This window comes from Cricetulus griseus, chromosome 6 (genome assembly GCF_003668045.3).
Source record: "Cricetulus griseus strain 17A/GY chromosome 6, alternate assembly CriGri-PICRH-1.0, whole genome shotgun sequence".
Taxonomy (NCBI): domain Eukaryota; kingdom Metazoa; phylum Chordata; class Mammalia; order Rodentia; family Cricetidae; genus Cricetulus; species Cricetulus griseus.
The window spans coordinates 24,798,450-24,821,097 of record NC_048599.1 but is presented as its reverse complement, the minus strand read 5'-3'; the positions used below and the strand labels follow the sequence as shown (position 1 = coordinate 24,821,097).

At 44.4% G+C, this 22,648-nt stretch overlaps 1 protein-coding gene across 3 annotated transcripts in view; it reads left to right on the top strand.

Moving 5' to 3' along the window:
* The first annotated feature begins 8,985 nt into the window (after positions 1–8,985).
* Raly (RALY heterogeneous nuclear ribonucleoprotein) overlaps positions 8,986–22,648 on the top strand; it is an 85,018-nt gene continuing 71,355 nt past the window's right edge. For 2 of the 3 annotated variants that reach the window (XM_035446870.1, XM_027421417.2), the window contains exon 1: positions 8,986–9,244. The gene's annotated coding sequence lies outside the window, so the exon portion shown is untranslated. The remainder of the gene's footprint in view (positions 9,245–22,648) is intronic. The other variant, XM_027421419.2, reaches the window with a different exon arrangement.

Sequence of the window (22,648 nt, the reverse complement as noted above, 5' to 3'; positions counted from 1 at the left end):
TGAGTCACTGCCTCCTTAGTGAAGACCATACTTTAAAGATGCCAGCCTGCCTGCTGCTTGATAAAAAACGAGCGTGGAGACCATTGGCAAGGCAGAGAACAGAGCAAAGGCTCCGAGAGCCCAGCCAGTGAGGAGCTTGACTGAGGAGAACTGTCCCTCCAACCCTGAGACTCCAGCAACCAGCCACAAGGGTGGAGTCTGTGAGCTACAAGTTTGCTATCCTCGGGTGCCCTGATTCTGCCACATACACCTCATGTCATGATGGTGTCATGACATGATGACATGTCATGATGGCTCAGAGCTAGTGGTCTCATTCCAGCAGGTCTGCCGGTGGCCTGAGGTCAGGATGTCGGTGTGAGTGGGCTGGGCTGAGGAGCAGAGCAAGCTTTAGAGAGAAACAGTCACAAGCTGCCAAGCCTTCCTCCTTCTCTTCCTTTTCCCTTCTATCATCCCACAAGATGTTTAGGAAAAGAATATGGATTTATATTGTCCCAGAGTCAAGCTTCAGAATGAGTTCCCCCTGTAGTAAGTCAGTGCTCTTGCTTTTCATCTCATGACAATCTTTTGTTATGCCCTCTCACCGGAGAACACCTGTGTGTCAGGTGATAATAAACACATTATTTCTAGTTTTCCAAATAACTTTCTAGGTAAATGTTAATGTGTCCACTTTATCTATAGAGGGCAAAATTGGGGTGCACAGAACCACAGAAGCTTGTCCCGTAAGTAGCAGGATTGGGGTTTCCAGAGGCCTGCTCATTTCGATTTCTGGCTCCAGTGTCATCAATTATTGAGCAGCAGGGAGGGCCAAGTTCCTGGCTAAGGCTTGCTAATGGATGCATCTGAAATGAGAAATATCTTCAAGTTTCAGACATTTACAGTGACAAAGATTCAACACAGACTAGCCTGCATTGTCCTAGGAGTCAAGATGTGAAGCTCTTGCCCTGTTCTGTTAATTCTTCTGATATGCAGCTTTCAGTCTAAATGAGTTCCTGTCTCACCATTGGTACTTGAACTTGAAAAAGAAGAATGAGAACATATGGCGGTAGAAATAGAAGGGAGGTTTCCCAGCCCAAACCACATGAAACAGAAGATGATCAGCCCTTAAATTTATAAGAAAAAACAAATCAGGGAATAGAGAGATGGCTCAGAGATTGAGAGCAGTGACTGCTCTTCCAGAGAACCCAGCACCCACACGTGGCTAGCAACCATCTGCAGCTCCATTTCCGGGGAGATGTGAGGCTCTCTTTTTGCCCTTCAAGGGTATTGCATGCACATGGTGTACAGACAAACAGGCCAAACACTCATACACCCATAAAATAAATGTAAAAACAGTAACAAATCACTGCTTTAAGTCACCAAGTTTTGAGGTCGTTTATTTTGTAGCAACAGATAACATAAACCTCAAAGGTGTCTGTCTAGTTACAGACTTTAACAGCGAGAGACTGCCAGTTTTTAGACCACAACCTACAATTATTGGTTTGCAGACATAATTTATTTGGCTTGCATAGGGTTATTTTTCAAAAGATGATCTGATACTTAGAAACTGGGAGATTTCATATGAGAATCCCTATTTAGAGGGTCTCTTGGAAAACCTTGCATCTCACACCTGCGTCCTAGCAACAGCTGGCTAGCTGTCACCTATCTGTGTGTGCACTCTATAGTTTACCACAGTCCCTCCACTCCTTGTTATCTTGCTCCTAACATGCTTTCTGACCCCTGCAGGCATTTGAATTTTTGATTCATGCTGTTGGCATGGCAATGGGAAGGCACTGGAGGCTTCTGAGGAGAGGAGAAAGGATAAGAGCTGAACAGTGAGTAACGCATTGGTGGGGGCGACTCTGGAGCATGTGTAGTAAGAAAAGAAAATCTATTCTTCAGTCTGTCCAGAGCCATGAACTCCATCTTATGGGAAATGCTCCTTCCCTTTCTCTGATTGTAAGGTTCTAATTGAGCCGCTGAGAGCTCCCTGTATCTCCCACTTTCCCATACAGCAGGATAGGTTAATGAATGACACTCAGAGTTGGGGAGAGAAAGTGGCTGAATGTATGCCACAGGGCTCAGATAGCTTTGGGTTTAAATCCTGGCTCCCTCACCTACCATCTGTAAGAGGCTGGCCATGTCACATTTCCTCATCCTTGAAATGGGGGAGAAACTGACTTTGTAGGGTTGATACGATTTAAAAGGACAGTTGAATAAAATTAATTTTTACATGTTTCCCCAACCTTGACACTGTAAAAACCTTTTTTTTTTTATCCAGTTGAATGTGGAAACCAGTCTCTAGAGCTTGTCTATTTTTTACTCTTATTTTTCTCAACTCGTACGCCACTCTCTAGAGCCCTGTAGCTCTTTTATGCCCATCTTCACATTTGCTTTTCCTTCTGTGTGGCGTAGGCAGACTTCTGTAAATGAAATCCTTATGAAAAATGTGGACCCTATTGGGTCCTACTCATCTTTGGTTAGTTTTAGTTAGGAAATTGCAGCTTCAAGTTAGAAAAACTACTCAAACTAGGAAGGTGCATTTGTTATAGCTGAAGTCCAGAAATGGGCTGGGAAGATGGTTCAGTCATTAATTAGTGTGCTTGCCATGAAAGCTTCCTCTTCCCATAAAAAGCTGGGTACTGGTGGCACATGCCTTTAATCCCAGCATTCAGGGAGGCAGAGGCAGGTGTATCTCTGTGAGTTCAAGGCCATCCTGTCTACAGAGTGACTTCCAGGACAGCCAGAGCTACACACAGAAACCCTGTCTCGTAAAACAAAACAAAACAAAATCTGGGCATAATAGCACACATCTGTAATTCCAGTGCTGGGAGGCAAAGACTGTCTAGCTAAATTGTGAGTTCCAGGTCAAGAAACTCTATCTCAAAAAATAAGGTGGGGGACGCTGAAGGTGGCTTACAGGTTAAGAATACGAGCTGTTTTTCCAGAGGAACCTGATTGGATTTTCAGCACCTGTATGGTGGCTAGCAACCATCTGTAACTCCAGTTCCAGGGGATCTGATGCCCTCTTCTAGTGTCTGAGGGCACTGACCACATATAGGGCACAGACACGCAAGGAGACAAAATACCCACACATATAAAATAGAAATAAAATAAATCTTTTAAAAAAGGTTCTTCTACAGTGTAAGTGGTCCGAGGTGACCTGTGAAATGGTCTGAGACCCTCTTTTTTTTTTTTTTTTTCTTTTTTGGTTTTTCAAGACAGGGTTTCTCTGTGTAGCTTTGGAGCCTATCCTGGCACTCTCTCTGGAGACTAGGCTGGCCTCGAACTCACAGAGATCCACCTGCCTCTGCCTCCCAAAGGCGTGCGCCACCAACACCCGACTTGGTCTGATACCCTCTTAACCAAGGAAACACTACAAACTCAGGCAAATCAAGTAGTTCAAACTTCCATGCATATGACAAGAATACCTGTAAAACTGCCCAAGCAGGTGGTCAATGTAATGCATATTTGAAAAGCCACCTAGTCTGAAAGATGTCACTTAAAGAAGCAACCTGTGTCATTCTGTCAGTATAATGGTAGAACTGGGTGGTGTGTCAAGGCCAAACACTATGTCTGGACATGATGGCCTGAAAAAGGTGTTGAGCTTTTTTCTGGACATGCTTAAAAATGCAGACAGTAATAATGAACTTAACTATTTGAATGTGGATTCTCTAGTCTTTGAACACACCCAGATGAACAAAGTACCTAAGATGCAGTCCTGAATTTACAGAGCTCACGGACAGATGAACCCATACACGAGTTTCTAGAACAAAGAGTTCCCAAGCAAGAAGAAAAGATATCCTAGAAGAAATGAAAACCTACAGTATGGGAATAAATACAGCGTAAAAGCTAGGGAGAGATGGCAGAGAATACCCATGTCAACTTTTGTACACACACACACACACACATACACACACACACACACACACACACACACACACACACACACACACGTAACACCACCACCAAGTAAAAAGTTCAGAAGTGAGTGTATCTTCTGAACAGTTTCTTTAGGTTTTTGGCTCAATTTTTCAGAAATGTTTTCTAGGTTCTGTCTTCCAAAACTTCTACATCTTGTCTTTTGACTGCTGTCTCTCATGATAACTGAGAAAAAAAATTCTCTTGCGATGGTAGGTATTGTTAGACCCCCAGAAAAACTCAGGTATCTGGGGTCCCAGGCCATGACCCCGGTCACCCCAATCACCAGGCAGATTCGAGAGCTTGATGCAAACTGCATGAGGCTTTATTGTTTTTTAATGAGCTAACCCCATGTTAGCTCGGGTCTTTCACCCACCCGCCATGGCAGATGGCTACCTAGAGATCTTGTAGGGCAGCTTAAGGGGAGTGTCTAGGGGTACACACAGGCTCAGGATTGGTGTGCCTCCAGGCTTGGAGGGTTTGCCCTGTGTTGATTGGCCAACTGGTTGTTATGGCCCATAGCCCTCCAGGGTGGTTGCTATGCTCTGCAAGTCATAAAGTACACCTAGAGTCGTAAAGCATAGCGCCACTAGCTAACTTCTGATTGGTTCCTTGTCACGAGGCAGGCACCTAACCTCTAGTGACCAAGGCAAGGTCATAGCGAGCGCGTGTTACTGTCATGGCTGCCAAAATGGGGGGCTGGTCATTTCAGTATCATAGTAGACTATGCTATCCAGGAAAAAAAAAGAATATCTCTTCTTCACTCATCCCTTTTATTGAGCAACTACCCTGTTTTTTTTGTTTGTTTTTAGTTTTTATTTATTTATTTTGAGACATGGTTTCTCTATATAGCCCTGACTGTTCTGGAACTCACTATGTACACCAGGCTGGCTTCAAACTCACAGAGATCCACCTGCCTCTTGAAGGAACCGGCTTCCCTTTTGGCAGCCATAATGGTCGAACATGTGCTTCTATGACCTTGACCTAGACACTAGAAAGTCAGATGCCTGTCTCGTGACAGGGAGCCAATCAGAAGTTACCTGGTGGCGCTATGCTTTACGACCCTGGGTGTGCTTTACGGACAAGCGCACAGCAATGACGTAGAGAGCATAGCAACCACCCTGGGAGGGCCTATGAGCCATAACAACCAGTTGACCAATCAACACAGGGCAAGCCCTCCAAGCCTGGAAGCACACCAATCATGAGCCTGTGCGTAAGCCTGTGCGTACCCCTAGACACTCCCCTTACGCTGCCCTATAAGATCTTTTGGGAGCCCGTAGGAGCCGTCTTTTGCTAGCCGGCCGCCATGGTGGGTGGGTGAAAGACCCGAGGTAACATAGGGTTAGCTCGTTAAATTACAATAAAGCCTCGTGCAGTTTGCAGCAAGCTCTCGAATCCGCCTGGTGATTGGGGTGACCGCGAACGTGGCCTGGGACCCCGAATACTTGAGTTTTCGGGGGTCTAACACTCTGACTCCCAAGTGCTTTGATCAAAGGTGAGCAACACCACCTCCTGGCCCTGCCCTGGGTTTTTAATAGTTTAGGAAGACTGGAGATCCGGTTCAGCAATTAAGCACTTGTTGCCCCTGAAGAGGATCTGAGTTCATTTCCCAGTACCCACAAGGTGTCTCACAACTATATGTAACTCCAGTTCCAGTGGATCTGATGCCCTCTTCTGACCCCTTCAGACACCAGGCATGTATGTAGTTGTACATATATACATACAGTCAAAATACTCATAAACATAAAGCAAGTGTTAAAAAATAATTAGGGAGGACATATCATATTCATTAAGCATGTGGACTCTAAAATTGGACTCCATCATTTTCTAGCTGTATGATTTTGGGAAAGTTAACTTCTTTCATGACTGCTTGCTCCTCTATGGGGATTTTAATAGTACATATTTCATAAGGCTGTTAGGGAGATTATATAAGCTTGAAAAGCAGTCAGTTCACTGCCTGGCAACTAGTTAGTGCTCTATAACTGTTAGCTAGTGTTGCCAGCATATTTCCTTAGAAACATCTTCCTTCAAATTCTCATCTTATTAGATTGTTTTAGGCATTAATGTCTTTTTGACATTTCTTGGTTGAATTTGTTATAGTCAACCATAAAACAAACATTAAATGAGGGGGTCTACTATTTTATGCACTGAAGAGCAAATAAAACAGACAACGTCCTGTCCTTATGTTGATCATACTGTGTGGAAAGTGGGGTGTAGCAGAGAGACCATAAGCAAATATACAGATTTCAGGTGGAACATTGCTATGGAGAAGAATCCATGGAGAAAGGGTGTAAGTAGTGAAGGGCTGCTATCTAAAATGTGGACAGGTAAGACTTTTATGTGTGTGTGTATGTATGTATGTAATTATATACTTCTTTAAAGATAGAATTTCAGTATAGCCTTGGCTGGTTTTAAGAGTTGGTATGTAGACCAGGCTGGCCCTAAGCTCCCAGAGATCTGCCCTGCCCAGGTGTGGGGACTAAAGGCATGCTCCACCACTCCTGTCCATGTAAGACTTCTTTTTAGAAAGCCTGAAGATGGCTGTCCATAGTGGTGTACACCTTAATCCCAGCACTCAAGAGGCAGAGAAATCTCTGGGAGTTTGAGGCCAGCCTGACCTACATAGTGAGTTACAGGATAATTAGAGAGCTACATGGAAAGATCTTATCACCAAAAAAAAACTTAAAAAAATACCTAAAAAAAAAAAGGAAGAAGAAAGTTAAAAAAAAAAAAGAAACTGTTAAGATGGCGAGGAGTGAACTTGTGGTGGTATCTTGCTTGTACAAATAAAGCCTGTCTGGAGGTCAGAGAATGGAGCTTGCCACTAGCTAACCATAGAGGTCTGGAGCTCTGTACATACAGACAGGAAGTGAGGTAGCTGGACAGAAACAGGATGTAAGCAGGGAGAAACAGGAAATCTGTTGTCTTGTCTGCTGGATGCTAAGGAGGTAAGGTATGCTGTGGCTTGCTCCTTCTCTGATCTCTCAGCACTTCCCTCTGTATCTGACTCCCGCCTTTTTATTATCTAGACCATTTACATGAGCCAATCAATATCTAGGAGAAGACTATTTGAGGCCAACACAACAGCAAAGGCAAAGGCCCAGAAGGAGCAGTATGTTAGACCAGGAAAAAGACCATAATGTAGCTAGAGCAAAACAGCAGACTGAAACTTACACCATGTCAGAAAGGGTAACCAGTGATAAGTTACACAGGACATGGAAGAACGTGAACAGGATTGTTGTGCAATTTTTTTCATAATGGAAGCCATGAACAGAGTAGGGCAACAGCTGCAACTTGCCTAGTAGTGGGGTTGAGAGATCAGAAGAGGTGGCTCCTGAGTTGAGTATTAGATGAACTGGAGGTATCTGGAGAGAAGTGGAAAAGTGAAAATGCCACAACACAAGGTGTTAAGGGTGGTGGCGGTGGCGCACACCTATGATCCCGGGAGAGAGAGAGAGAGTCAGAGAGAGAGAGAGAGAGAGAGAGAGAGAGAGAGAGAGAGAGAGAGAGAGAGAGAGAGAGTGTGTGTGTGTGTGTGTGTGTGTGTGTGTGTAGAAGCAGGATCTCTAAGGCCAGCCTGGTCTACAAACTGAGTTGCAGGTTAGCCAGGGCTACAGAGAAACCCATTTCAAACAAACAAACAAAAACAAAACAGACAGGTACATTCAAGCAAATATGGTAAGACTAGTGCACAGAGAAGGAAGAAAAAGTAGGCTGGACCGATGGATAGAAGTGTTTATTGAACACTAGACATTTCTTACTTCATCTGTGACAGGCATTGTACAGGTTCGGGGAACGCAGTAATATTAAAAATTATCAGTAAAGAATTCCTGGTCTTGGCGCTGGAGAGATGGTTTAGTGGCGAAGAGTGGTTGTTCTGCAAGGCTGAGAACCTGTTTGGATCATCCATTCTCCACCTAAAACGGCCTGGCATCGCTGTGATTCCAGCAGGTAGAGGCAGGAGGATCAACATCATTTTTGGCTACAGAGCAAGTTCAGTGCCAGCCTTAGCTACATGAGTCCCTGCCTCGAACAAATCACAGGTCTGCAGGGATGGGGAATCCAGTCTTCTGGGAGCTCAGTAGTTAGAGCAGGCAATGGTCCTGCTTGTGCTCCCAGACCTCTGATTGTCTGGAGAGGCCAGAGTGTGGATGTGGATGGGAGACTGAAACATTGATTCGAACGGGAGATCCTGACACAAGAACTATTTAAGAGGGAGAACCAACACCCAGGTTAAGTAAGAAAACATTTCATCTCGTATGGGCAAAACAACTCGACTAAGCTTCTTTTATATTCCCTTTGAGGAACGGCACCCAGACCCCGGGACACGAAGCCTCTCCGCCCAACCCTAGTCTTGGCAGAGTGGCAGCACTCTCACTCTTAATTCCTAGAAAGTGAAATAACCGGGCTCCAATTACTTCAGGGCCCTGCCCGCATCGCCCACGGCTAACCCGCGGGGGCCCCATCTCCAGGCCTCGCCCACTCAAGCACCACCCCGTCGCTCCTCCTTCCGGCTCCTGCTCAGGGTTTACCTCACACCCCCTCCAGCTCGCTCTGCCTCCAGGCCCGCCCCCTTCAGGCCCGCGGCAACCTCGCGTCTTCTGGGTTTCTCTTAGCACCGCCTCCGCGTCCCTAGGCCCCCGCCCGGCCCTAAGTCCCCTCCTCTGGGCACGCTCTCCCGTCGGCTCCGCCCTCAGCCTGCTCCGCCCGGCCCGTCAGCCCCCGGGACCCCCCGGCCCGCCCCGCCTTCAGCTCCCGGCCGGTGGAAGCCGCGAGCTCCTCTCGCTCAGCCCAGCCAGCCCCCTCCGTCCTTCCTCCCGTCAGGCCCCGCCCCGGGCCCGCCCTCCTCCTCTCCGCGCCGAAGCTCGGGACCTTTCCAAAGCCGGGCGCGGGGGTGTGCAGGGAGCCCCCGCGTTTGGAGAGCGGGGCCCGGGCAGGGCGGCGCCGAGGACCGAGAGCTCGGGCGGCTCCGGTGGCACGATCCGCCCCGGAAGACGCAGACGAGAACCGGGCCGGGGCCGAGGCGGCGGGCAGGCCGCGTGCAGAGGCCTGCCTTTCCCTCCCCTCCCTGCGCGCGCCCGAGTGGTGGCGGCCGAGAGGAGGACTCGTGGCTGCGGGGCTCGCGCCTCTGTCAGTGCGGCGGGGCGCGCGAGCGGCGCGGGGTGCGGAGCCGAGGGAAGCTGAGGGGGCGGAAGCGGCCGCGGTCGCGACTGTCGCGCGTGTGCTCCGGCTCCTCACGCGGCGGCCGGCGCCGCCTCTCCCGCCCGCCCGCCCGCCTGCCCACCCTCCGAGAGCGGCCGCGCCGTCGCCTTCCGCGCCGCGCGGCTTCCTCCAGACCTCAGCGCGGGTGAGTGGGGGCCGCGGGCCGCTCCGGAGGAGTGCGGGCGGGCTGTTCTTGTGCCTTTTCCTTCCTCAGCTCCTCAGGCGGGCCGTTGCCTATTTTTAGAAACTATTTTTTTCGGCCGTGCCGGGAGTCCTGGGAGCCGGAGTAACTCTCGGCCCCCTCCCTCCGGGCTTCCCCTCCCAGGCCCGCCGCCCCGGGGCGCTTTGCCAGGGGCTACCCGCGCTCGCTCCTGGCCGCCTGGCGTGCGCAGCTTGCCTCTGGTCAGCAGGCCGGGCCGGGGCCAGGAGTTGGGGGTAGGCCGGCGCCCGCTCGGAAGTTGGAGTCTTTTGTGCTCGCGCCCCGCCCCGACCGGCGAGGGGAGGAGGGGAGGGAGCGGAGGTTGCGCCCGGGGGACCTCGGGCGGGCTGGGGCCTGGCCCTGGCCTGGGTCGGGGACCCGGACTTCTTCCGGCTTTCCAGTCCGGGCCAGCTCTTGGTGTTCTCTTAGGCGCACAGATTTGGTGTCCCCCCCTCTCCGCCCCCCCAGTGGTTTTATCGCCTTCCTCGCCACCCTTGCCAATCCTTTGGTCGTTGTCACCTGGGGCGCCGGAGGGGCCACCAGCCCTGGAACTGGTCTCACACTTTGTTTCTGTCCTCTTAGCGGCCGAGCCTCAGTTTTCTCCTGGGTGAAATGGGGTCAAGAAGGAACGCAGCCTCGCAGGGTGTTAGTGTATTCAGGGAGGGAGTTAGTACATGACAGAAGCGTTACATGCCAACAGGTCACGTTCAATTAGACTGACCCAGGAACTTCGTGAATGTATCGCCTAATGTCCACAGCTGAATTCCAGAGTTGTCCCTACTCAAAGCAGCAGAAATCCAGTTGCAGAGAAATGAAATAGCCGTAGAAGTGCAAAGCTGTTAGTAACTTACTTATTTCCTGATATGAACATGTGTCATCTCTTGTTCAGAGGGCATTTTGATTTACCGTTAGGATTAACATCATATAGTTAAGAAGAAACGTAACTCCGGGTTCCTCCCTGAGACATTGACCTATCTGCCACAGATAAAATCCCCCTTTGTTGCTATCAGAACTCTGAGGGAAAGGTGATTAGGATTAATTTGTTTTGCTTGGTGGTGTGGTTAGAGGCATCCAGAGATCTCCAAGCCTCCAATCTAAATGAAGTTCTGAGCTTAAGGACCTCACCAAAGTCCACCTTCTGCTTTATTGCATGTCTCTCTCTTCTCCCAACCGCAAATCTTGTATTCTCCATGTTCGTAGTTGGAAGGTCAGGGGTGTAGGTAGCTCAAGTTAACTGCCTCAACTCCCTGCCTTCAAATAGTGTTATTCTTTGTTTCCCAGTGAGGCCTAGAGGGGTTAAAGTGAACTAAAATGAACTTTGGCAATTGTTTTCTGTGGTCAGTATGATATTGGTTGTGGGGATCATCTGAGAAATCAGACAGGGCCAGGTCTTGAGGCTCTCATGTTTGCATTAGTTTTTCAACCTGTAGGTCTGCTGTGCTTTCATCCTTAAGATTCTAGATTTGGTAGTGGTGGAATATACGAGTGGATGGCTCAATAGACCATCCCTTCTTTGCTTTTAACTGATCCTTGAAAGGGGCAGGTTGTCTAAACCTTGGTGATTACTAGAATTCTTGGTAGCCTTTCAGTCTAGTGTCATCCCCCCCCTCCCCCAGTTTGTTGAATATGATCTACTTTTTCAGTCCTCAAGATCAGGAGTCTCAAAAGACCTTGTGTAGTCTCAGCCACTTTCTGTGCCCCCATGTCTAAAGAGCAGGTGTCTGTATTTTAAATTAACACATTTGTTTTAGTTTCCTAAACAAATGGTTTAGGTACTCTCCTGATTTCTAATTTATTGTGAAGTAGTTTGCAGGGCTTGATTTATGCCTTTGTAGTGTCAGGCAGTAGAGACAGATTAGGAAGGACTTTTGCTTTAGGATCACAGGATTTAACCAGCGTTGACTTCTACAAGGAGCTGAGCCATTCCTTTGAGTGGCCCTTTGAGTCTGGTTTTTCCAGACACGGTTTTCCTGTGTAGCTTTGGAGCCTGTCCTGGAACTCACTCTGTATACCAGGCTGGTCTCCAACTCACAAAGATCCACCTGCCTCTGCCTCCCAAGTGCTGGCAAGTCTGTTTTCTTATGTGTAAAGTCTCATAGGGTGCTGTGGAGACAAGAAAATGATTGTGAAAATGCTTGTTGCAGTAATAATAGCTAACATCTATTAATCAGTCGTAGGACTGAAGATCATCTATTAATCAGTCATAGGACTGAAGATTTTTAGTGGACTATGTCATTTGATACTTGGAACAATATGAACTAAGTATTATCCCTGCTTTACAGAAGAAACTGGGCTTAAAGAAAGATTACATCAATTGGCCAAGCTGGATTCACTCTGCAGACAGTAACAGTAAAATCAGATTCTTTGAGAAGTTGTGGTGCCATCCATGTATGTCATATTTTAAATAGTTGGCAATGCAACAGTTTTACAGTGTGCAATTCTATGGGAATAAGTATATTTTATATTGTTGTACAGCTGATATCTCCAAATTACCTTACCTTTCCTAACTGAAATTCTCCTGGTCAAACACTTTTAACTTCTTGTTGAAGATTCTTGGCAAACCATTCTGTTTTCTGCTGTAAATTTGACTACTCTAGAACCTTCACGGTGAAGTGAAATAATTCAATCTTTGTCCTTGCCAAAGCTAGCATTACCTGCCTTCATTTCAGTTTTCGGTAAATGCAGAATGATATACTAGTTATCATCTGTGGCAGAGAATGACATCCCTAGATCAGGAATCCAGGCCTGGTTGTGTCTCTGACAAAAGCCCCCTTCTCCACACTACAGTTGAAGTTGATTGCTGAAACCAGTTAGGGAATTACACTAGCCCCTGTATTTTCAGAGGGAGACCTTCCTTCTACCCTTGAACCAGAACCCAGACTACTCCATGGTCTCTGTGCATGCTTGTTTGGCCATTCAGGGTCTGGGTATACAGCTGTAGTGATCAGGAATAGCAGACTATGACAGCAGCTTGAATTAAATTTGTCAGCTGATTAGGTGGATTAATTACCTCAATGACAAGCTCCTTTTTTGTGTCTCTCCTTCCATAAAGGCACACAGAAAGGATTAGAGTTTGGAGTCTGGAGTCTTAGATGATCTTAGATGATTCTTACTGCTGTAGGTGGTTAGGGTGAGGTTAGGGTTACATTGAGCTTTTCAAAATTCACTTTAGTTAATCTGTTTCTGTGTCTTGTAGTGAGATTTTTATTTATGCAAGTTGGTTGGAATTTTGTTCTGATAGTAATGTGGCTGTTCCAGAGATGGGGACTAGGACAACGAACATGGTTATGTTGTGCTCTCTAAAAATCTGATAGCCCACATTGCCTATATACTAAAGTCAGTGTGTTGAATAGTATGTTTGGTAAACTGCCATTTTTCCTTTTTTTTTGTGATGCTTGAGATTGAACATGGATTTGTTTTTATTTTATGTGTATGGGTGTTGGGTCTGCATATGTGTCTGTATACCAAGTGTATGCAGTGCCCAAGGAGGCCAGAAGATGATGTCAGATTCCCTAGACAACTGGAGTTTCAGATAGTTGTGAGCTGCCATGTGGGTGGTGGGAGTTGAACCCAGGTCCTCTGAAGAATAGCTAGTGCTCTTAACCATTGAGCCTTTTCCAGACCTTGGATAGACCTTGGATAGGTCTGCATGGCTATTTAGACCAGACTTCTTTTTAGCATTCCAGATAACTACTTGTTTCAGTGGACACATCATTATTGGAAAATGTTTTCATTTACTGAATTAAAACTTTTTTTTTTTTTTTTTTTTTGAGGAAGGGTTTTACTATATAGCTAAGACTGTCTTAGAACTTGGGGTACTTCTCCTCAGCTTGGAGTTACAAGAAGGATCACTGATGATGCCAGGCTTCATAGACCAGTTTTAAGGCATTTACTAAACATACTACGAGGCTCGAGGATTTGGGTATATTTAATCAGGCAAAGAAGCAGGCATATGAAAAGTTGTGACTAGGCCAGGACCTTGAAAGCATAGACAGATGACGTCTAACCTAGCATTGTTGGGTCAAGAGGGCATCCTTGAATTTGGCTAGGCCTAAACATAAGCCAGGAAAATGAAATTTGGGAAGCCACAGTAGAGGCAGAGACAGGACTATTCAAGGCAGAAAGAACTGTAATTGGAGCATTGGTAATGATGTTATATGAGACTTTTGTTTACTTATTGTATTAGGTACAGTTGTAGGCATTTAACATTTGTTAGCTTCTTCTCTGAGAGGTAGCTAAAAGTATTGCCATCCTGTAGGTGAGGAAAGCATCTTGGGAATTAAATGAATTTCTCAAGATTCTCAGGTCAAGTGTAAAGCCTCAGCTGAGTGGATGTGGTGATAACAGAATTGGCAAGGTAGGGAGAATAGAAGTCAGCTCACAGAAGGGTACTGTTGACCCTGTGAAGGACTTTGGACCGTATCTTGAGGTAAGGGGGTCTATGGTCTATGAGTTTGCATCATTTGGAGGCTATCTCTGGTAATATTCTAGGGGAATAGACTGAGAGCTAGAGCACTACTGGTAGAGACCAGTTAGCCAGGTGCAGTATCATTGGCCCAAGATTCTGGTGTTTCAGGTGACAGAAATCACAGAGTATGTATACATGAAAAAAGGGAACCAAATAAGATTGTTGGAATGGAGAATATGGAAAGAAGCACATTTTAATCTATCATATAGAAGAGTTTGGGGTGTGTGTGTATGTGTGTGATTTGTTTCTCTATGTAATAGCTCTGGCTGTCCTGGAACTCACTCTGTAGACCAGGTTGACCTTGAACTCACAGAGATCCACCTGCCTCTGTCTCCCTAGTGCTGGGATTATAGGCATGTGCTACCAGTGTCCGGCTAGATGAGGTTTTAAGTGGGAACCAAAACAGGGAATATAGAAGGGAAGGGTGAGAATTTATCTGCTTTCATTAATCTCTGTTATAGATACCAGTTCTGTATCAGAGCTGGGGACATTGGTGAAGGGAGGTGGGGGTTAGTTTGACTTCAAAACCTAATTTGGCTAAACCAGCAGTTCTCAACCTGTGGGTCATGACCATCAGAAATATGTCTTAGGAACTGAGACACCACTAGAAGCAAAATTAGTTATGAAGTAGCAACGAAAATAATTTTATGGTTGGGATCACCACAGTATGAGGAACTGTATTAAAGGGTCAAAGTGTTACCAAGGTTGAGAACAGCTGGCCTAAACTGAGTGATGCAAACTTTGGAAAAATATTTCCCTTTGGAAAGGGAAATATTAGTTGCTAGGCATGTGGGTTCTGTACAGCTGCAAAGGAAGACTGCTTTTGTTAAGCCAGGATAATCTTGTATTTTCTCTAGTCGGCGTCTTGTAACACTCGTGTTCCAGTGTGCCGCTCTGTAAGTATTGTCACCTTAGCTAGGCACCAGAAAACCAAAATATGAGTAAAGGAGCCCAGGGAAGTCCCTTTCTAGAAGAGCAACAGATCTTAGTGACTTTGATAGAACAACAGGGTGGAGAAAGGAGAGGGTTGTGGGATTGAGCAGGACAGGACAGGGTGGGATTGCATTGGGGACTGTTTTTATTAGGGATAGGAGTCTATCCTAATAGACCTGTTTTCCAGATTTCCTATTAGGTGGCAAATGTTCAGGTTTGTTCATCTGAATAACTAAGATCCCTTCTAGCAGTAACATTTTATGACTAAATAATTTAGACACTATATCTCCAGGAGAGGTATTTCCCTTCCAGACATCTTAGGCAGTCTTAGGGGTTAGGTAGGGGAGGAAAGATAGCAAGAGGGCTTTCACATGAGTGCTTTGTGTTAAGGAGAGAAAAGGAAAATTTGAGATCTTTGTTCAGGATAGATAGTTAGGGCAGAGAGAGTCGTAAATTGGATGATTAGTAGCCTGAGGATTATCTGGTCTGTTTCTTTGATCCTAAGTGGGTTGGCTAGAACAGGCTATTTTTATTCACTGATGTTGTTTTCTTCATAAAGTAATCTAGGAGGTTCCTGAGAGTCTATAAAAGCCCAAAGACTAGAGATAGGAAGTGGTGACAGAACAAGATTGGAGGTCCCTTCCTACTCTCCCTCCCTCTTTTCCCTTAGGTAAATACACAGGACTATGCCCAGGCACCATTGTTAACTTTTCTCATTGTTTCCATGGCACTTCCTTTTTCTTCCATGTTAAGTTTCTTGTCATTTCATAATTGCTTTTGTAGTAAAACATGTGAGGTACCTTTTGGGAGGAAAAAAAAGGAAGATGAGATGTGGTCCCTTTTTTTAGTTTCCATTTCTTAGAAGAACACTTGGAGCTGTCTACTGTGTCCTGCTCTGGATGGAAGGGTAAGAAGTCAGGGTTGTGGCTGAATACATAGGTTTCCCAGAGGGCGTGTGTATTTGGAATGTTGAGAGTTGATGAAAGTGCAAATCTAGCAGTCCTGTCACCCTGTCTAGTGAGTTCCATTAGGTTTAAAAACATATCTGATGGGCTTTTGATGCTGTCTGAACTCAGTGTTAGTTGGAATTACTTAGGACTGCAATTTTAGTCTTTCTTCTGAAAAACAAGGTGATAGTACTAGATAATCTTTTAATTTTGTTATTTACTATTGTGGGTATATATAGGAGTATGATGTATGTGTGTCAGTTGGTGTGTCTGTGTCATGCTCGAGTGTGGTGTTTTTTTTTTTTTTGTTGTTGTTGTTTTTTGAGACAGGGTTTCTCTGTAGCTTTGGAGCCTATCCTGGCACTCACTCTGGAGACCAGGCTGGCCTCGAACCCACAGAGATCCGCCTGCCTCTGCCTCCTGAGTGCTGGGATTAAAGGCATGTGCCAACAACGCCTGGCCCAAGTTTGGTGGTCTTTTGGGAGTTGATTCTTTCCTTTTACCCTGGGTTCTGAGGATCCGACCATGTCATCAGGCTTTGCATTGCAGGTACTTTGACTTGCTAAGCCATCTAGCTGAATCTGGAATAGGATCTCCCCCCACCCCACCCCCCCAACAGTATTTCCTCTGTGTAGCTTTGGCTGTCCTGTAACCCGAAGAGATCTTAATCTCCTGGATGCTGGGATTAAAGGTGTTTGCCACCACTGCCTGGCTTGCAATAGATAATCTTTTTTTTTTTTTAATTTTTAAAATTTATTTAGCATGTATACAGTATTCTGCCTGTGTTTCTCTTCATGCCAGAAGAGGGCATCAGATCTCATTACAGATGGTTGTGAGCCACCATGTGGTTGCTGGGAATTGAACTCAGGACCTTTGTAACAACAGCCAGTGCTTTTAACCTCTGAGCCATCTCTCCAGCCCAGAATAGATAATCTTAAATGTTGTTTCTACTACAGTTTTATGGAAGTGGCTTAAGAATTTTTCTCTGGAAGGAGAAAGGGGTTTACCTAAAGCATTAAATATCTCAGGGTTAAATTCTGGGGTCATCAAATAAACCTTTTACTATATAAACCGATGGATATTGCTTTTAAAGAGTAGACAAATTGCTGAAGAAAATCCTAGGTTAATTTACCAAATTATCTGCTGAGTTTCATTATAATCTTGGAGCTGAAGCCCTGTGGGCAAACTTGGGAGCCTAAGACTATATGGAACATTAAATTTAAATATGTGACAGACTGTCTGAAAAATCACATAATGAAAGTAGAAACAGTAGGAGTGGAAAATACTAGCTCCAAAACATTTCTTGTTGTTGTTTTTGTTTTTTTTTGTTTTTTTTTTTGTTTTTGAGACAGGGTCTCTGCAGCTCTGGCTGTCCTGGACCTTACTAGGCAGAGTGCTGTCCTCTAACTCACAGTTCCATTTGCCTCTATCTCCTCAGTGCTGGGATTAAAGGTGTGTGCAGCCATGCCTAGCCCCCAAGCAAAGAGTTTTTGCAGAGCTTTTAGCCTTATGACGTAAGTACCCTTATTTCAAGACACCTGGTCCTTGAAATGGCATCTATAGAGAATAAGTAGTTCAGTTTGTCAAGCCAAGAATGATTGCTTTACTCCAAATACATATTCTCTTTTAGAAGGCCAAGTTGAGCAGCCTAATGTTTTTGGCCAGGCTTTCTTCATCCTGGAGACATTTATTTGGTATTTAGCTGTCTCTTGTTTATTGAAGATTTTGGTAAGCTTAGTTAAAGGTGATGTTTGCATGGCTTCTCTTCATCTGTTTGTCTAGTTTGCTTTATAATTCTTTGTGCTAGTGAAAGCAAGCCCGGCAGTAGATTTAAAAGGGTCATTTCTGTAACTCATCGTTTTGTAGGTCTAGGTTTCCCTTGTGTTGGGTCTGATCACGCTATACTGGGAAGTCAAATGTTGCCTGTTCCCCCTAACAGACCATTTTCAGGCTTTGGACTTTGTTCTTCTAGATAACTGTAGGCTACCACTGAGGAATGGTGCTGTCAATATAATGAGGGATGTGCATGAGTCATTGGAACACAAGAGTAACTTTTCTTAAAACCTTATAATCTCACCTTAAATTAATTTTTCAAATCAATTAAAATAGCCTTTTTATAGTTAGGGTTGTAAATGAGGTTAGTGTTACCTTGATGGTGTAATACAATTACGTTTGGAACAGCCTATCTTCCATCCCTGTGCTCATCTGGTCATTGCGGCAATTTGTGTGCCTACTGTGTATTCTCCTTGTAGAATTTCTATCTGCAGTTATTTTTCAATACTGGAGGGAAACAGGTAAACAAATCAGGGTAGCTAGATGGCTTACTGGATAAGGAAATTTACCGCTGAGCCTGATGACCCAAGTTTGATTCCTGGGATCCACATGTGGTAAAGAGCCAACCCCTGCAGATTGTCCTTTGACCTCCACATGAGCTTTATGGTGAGAACACTGTGCACACACTCCCTAAATAAAACTGAAAACAATGGCCATTTGTATTCCATTCCTACCCATTCCTACCTGTGCTTCTCTTGGCCCAGATACCTGAGTTGTGAGTTCATACTGGCATTAGCATAATTGATGCTAATAATTCATAGCATACCACTATGAAAGAAGGCTTTGGTTGTCTGACTTCTAATGTATTGATCTGTTTTTGGTATTTTCTTCCCTTCTCCTTTTCTTCTGCATGCTATCCAGTTGTTGATCTTTCCTGTCCAATGTGCCCGGTCCCTAGCAAGTAAAGTCAAGAACATTAGTGTAAGGGAGAACACTGATCTTGTTGAAGGTGCAGCCATCCACCTAGCACCTTCTCTAATTCTTATATCACTTCTTTGGCTGACTTCCAGAAAGATCTTTCAGAGATAAGATTAAGAAGAAATAAGGCCCGGCTGTTGGTGGCACACACCTTTAATCCCAGCACTTGGAAGGCAGAGGCAGGCAGATCTCTGAGTTCGAGACCAGCCTGGTCAGCCAGGACAGCCCCCAAAGCCACAGAGAAACCCTGTCTTGGGGGGAGGGGGAGAAAGAATAAGGAGAAATAAGTTTCATATTGAATTACTACTTTCTTTTGATATAAATAAGTCTCTGTTTTGCTTGCAGTAGATATTTGAGTTGTGTTTTTTGGAATTCGATCAATTTGTAGTTTGCTGATTCTCAAAGCTCATCACTGTGACTGCCTTCTTTAAGTGCTTTGCTGCATTGAGTCCTAAAAAATGGAAATAGAAATGAAGGGAACATGGAGGTTTCCTTCATCTTGAAGAACTCCTTTCTCTTAAGGGAGAAAAGTCACTTAGGGTAATTTATTGTGGTCATGATTTTTTTCAACAATTTAGCCTTGCCTGAGGGGTTTAAAGGACTAAGTGGGTTCTTGAGATAGTTCAGTGGGTAACTGTACAAGCCTGGTATCCTAAATTCCATTGCCATCATGTAAAGGTTTAAGGAGAGAACCAGCTTCTAGAACTCTCTCTCCCCTCCCTGTCCCCCCCCCCCAGCCCCCTCCAGAGATAGCTTGATGGTTAAGAATACTGTTGTTCTTTTAGAAGACCAGGTTTGATTCCCAGCACCCACATGTGGTTCACAGCTGTCTGTAAATCCAGTTCCAGGGGATTCAGTGCCCTCTTTTGGCCTTTTCGGGCACCAGCATGAAAGTGGTACACAAGCATGCAGGCAAAATACTCATAAAATACAATAATAAAATAATTAAAAAATTAATATTTAAAATACTTTTTTTTTCCAAAAAAGATTAAGAAGTATGCCTTTGCCAACCCTTGAAGATTAGGGATAATGTTAAGGGAGAGGGCCAAACTAGAGCCTATTGTTGAGGTGCTCTTTGGTCTTCAGTGATGTTATATTCTCTGTGGGGGAGATAAAAAAGCTGATAATGAGGTAGGTAGTGTATTGGGCAGTGAAACTTGGGACAGGAAGCTCTACTCTTTTATGGCACTAGCAAACTGGAGAAATAATTTTTCCTTACTGAGCTTCACTTTCTCATTTATAAGATGGGGTTAATATTCTGTATCTTGCTTTCCTTACCATGTAAGGGGAAAATTAGCTAATGTTACTAAAAGTACACAAAGTAAAATGGTGAGGCAGTTTTACTTCATGAGTCATTTGTCAGAAGTAATAGGTAACTGGCAAGGGTTTCCATAGGAAGGGAAGTCTTTGGGCTGCAGTGGTGAGCAAGAGTATCTGAGCCAGTCTCTAGAATCAAGAGACATCCCTTGAATGTCTGAGCTGGTTTGGTCTTGTAGTATAAGGATAGTAACTATTGTTTGAGTTGTTCCTCATTTCTAATATTCTGACTGATTTCTGCTTACAATTGATTAAATGCCAGTATTTCTGTTTCTGGACTATATTACCCAGACTCCACCCAGAAGCAACATGCAAACACCTTTTCTCAGTTAAAGGAAATCCTTTCTTTCCTTCTACTTTTACAGTTTCTATTCATCACCCAGGAAGTCAGGGCAGGAACCTGAAGGCAGGAACTGATGCAGAGGCCACAGAGGAACTTATCAGCTTGCTCCCATTGACTTGCTCATCCCGATTTCTTTTCTGCTTTTTAGTTCCAGGAGAGCTAGGGCTACACAAAGAGAAACACTGTCTCAAAAATCCAAAAATATATATTATGTTTTGTGTATGACTGTTTTGCTTGCGTGTATATGTATGTGCACTATGTGTATTCATGGAGATCAGAAGAGAGTAAAGGACTTTCAGATGGTTATGGACCACGTGTGTTCAGAGGATCTGAATATAGATTCTCTGCAAGAATAACAAGTGCTTTTTTTTAACTGCTGAGCCATCTCTCCAGCCCCAAGCCTGCTTTCTTACCTATCTAGGACCACCTGCACAGAGTAGCATCACCCAGTGAGCTGGGCCCTCTTTCATCAGTCATTAATCAAGACTGCCTATAGGTCCGTGTAGATATTTTCTCAGTTAAGATTCCTTATGTATTAAAGGGTTCATTTTCTTTTAAAGCTGAGGAGGAAAGGAAACACTGACACCTAAAGACTCCAGTCTCTCAGCTCACCTATTACTTGTGTATTTGCTCAGGGAAAAATGACCATTTCTTTGTTAGCTTTTATCCTGCCAGTGGAACCTTGCTGGGTGTTTATTTTCTGTAGTTTTACCAAATCACTTTGAAGGCTGGCATGAACATAGATCATGTCTTAGAGCCTTTCTTCTTTGTTCTATAAGCAAATATTAGAAAATGTACCTTAAATTAACCTGGTTGGGGGAAATAAATGGTCCTGGTTGTTCCCTAATGGTAAACATTAGTCAGCTCTTGAGTCTGTGTCTGTAGGGCGTTTGTTAAAAGAATCTGGGGGTGTTGGAGCTTCCACTAGAGACATTGATCAGAGGGCTATTAGGCTCCTGGTCAATTCGAATATTTGTTGGAAAAGATCTGGCCTGGGTTCTGAATCTGCCCTCATTTTAATAGCTGCAGTGAATTATGTGTCTGTTTTGTAATTATGCCATATGTGGTACCATGTATTTGTGTTAGTAGAGCTGATACTCAAAGCTATGTGCTAAGTTTTAAAAATCTTTTTAGATCTACTACAGTCTTTAGAGGTAGATTCTATTGAGTCCTATAAACCTCTCTCTCTCTCTCTCTCTCTCTCTCTCTCTCTCTCTCTCTCTCTGTGTGTGTGTGTGTGTGTGTGTGTGTGTGTGAGAGAGAGAGAGAGAGAGAGAGGTAGAGAGGTAGAGAGAGAGAGAGAGTGTTTCTGTGACCATAAATATAGCTAGGGAAACCTAGTAAATAAAAAACAAATGTTTTTCTAGCAATAAACCTTCCTGGGATTGAGTTACTATTTCATGGGTAACTAATCTCTTGCTGGGCAAAGGTGTTTTTGCTTTTGTGGAAATATTGAAGAAATCCAGAGGCAGTAGAATAATGGAGTGCCATCCTGCTTCAAGGGATAGCAAACATTTAGGTGGGACAGTGTTGACTCCCAGTGGCATCTCATGAGGACAGTTTTGTTATTTTGCAAAGAAAAGAAAATTTTAGTTGTGAACTACAGAGAAGCAGCCCCTTTGAGAGAAAACAGTTCCTTTAACGTTGGGGACAACCAAGTGTTTTCTCTTCTAGATCTCTTCACAGCATCTTATTCTCTAGATCAGAGATGAAAAACTGGCAGCTGCTGGGTTGGTAGGCCCTGAGTACATGTTGTCTTTGACCTGAGGTGTTTTATTTGGAGTTAGACCCTGAGATAGCCCTGCTATGTGTGTTACAAGAGTGACTGGTAACATGTGAAGAGAGATTTTGTTGTTGTTAGTATACAAAGTAATGAATGGGTTTCATTATTTCATTTCCATACATATGTTGTAATTTATTCTTTTATTTTTATTTTATTTTATTTTATTTTTTTCGAGACAGGGTTTCTCTGTGTAGTTTTAGGAGTAATTTATTCTTATCCCACTTTCCTACTGCCTTTCCTTATGCTCTCTGCCCTCCTTTTACTGGTCCTTGTCCTTTCCCCAAAATCCCCATTTCTTCTTTCTTCTCTCCCCTGTCTCTTTCCAGTCCCTTCCAGTAAGATCTCTTGGTTTTTCTACTTTTAACACACACACACACACACACACACACACACACACACACACACACCCTACCTACCTCTCTGTCTTTATATAAGATAAAATGTGGTTATTTCACTCACTTATCCAAACGTAATGCTCTCCAGTTGTAGCCATTTTTTACTGCAAATGTTATGATTTTGCCTTTCTTTTGTGACTGAATAAAATTCTATTGTATGGCCAGGCGGTGGAGTGGAGGTGCACACTCTGAATCACTTGGCAGAGGCAAGTGGGTCTCGGTGAGTTCGAGACCATCATGGTCTACAAAATGAGTTCCAGAACAGCCAGGACTGTTACACAGAGAAACCCTGTCTTGAAAAACAAAACAAGACAAACAAATTAAGAAAAATTCCATTGTGTGTATGTAGCACATTTTCTTTATCCATCTATCAGTAGTTAGGCTAGTTCCATTTCCTGGCTAATTTTAGTTGT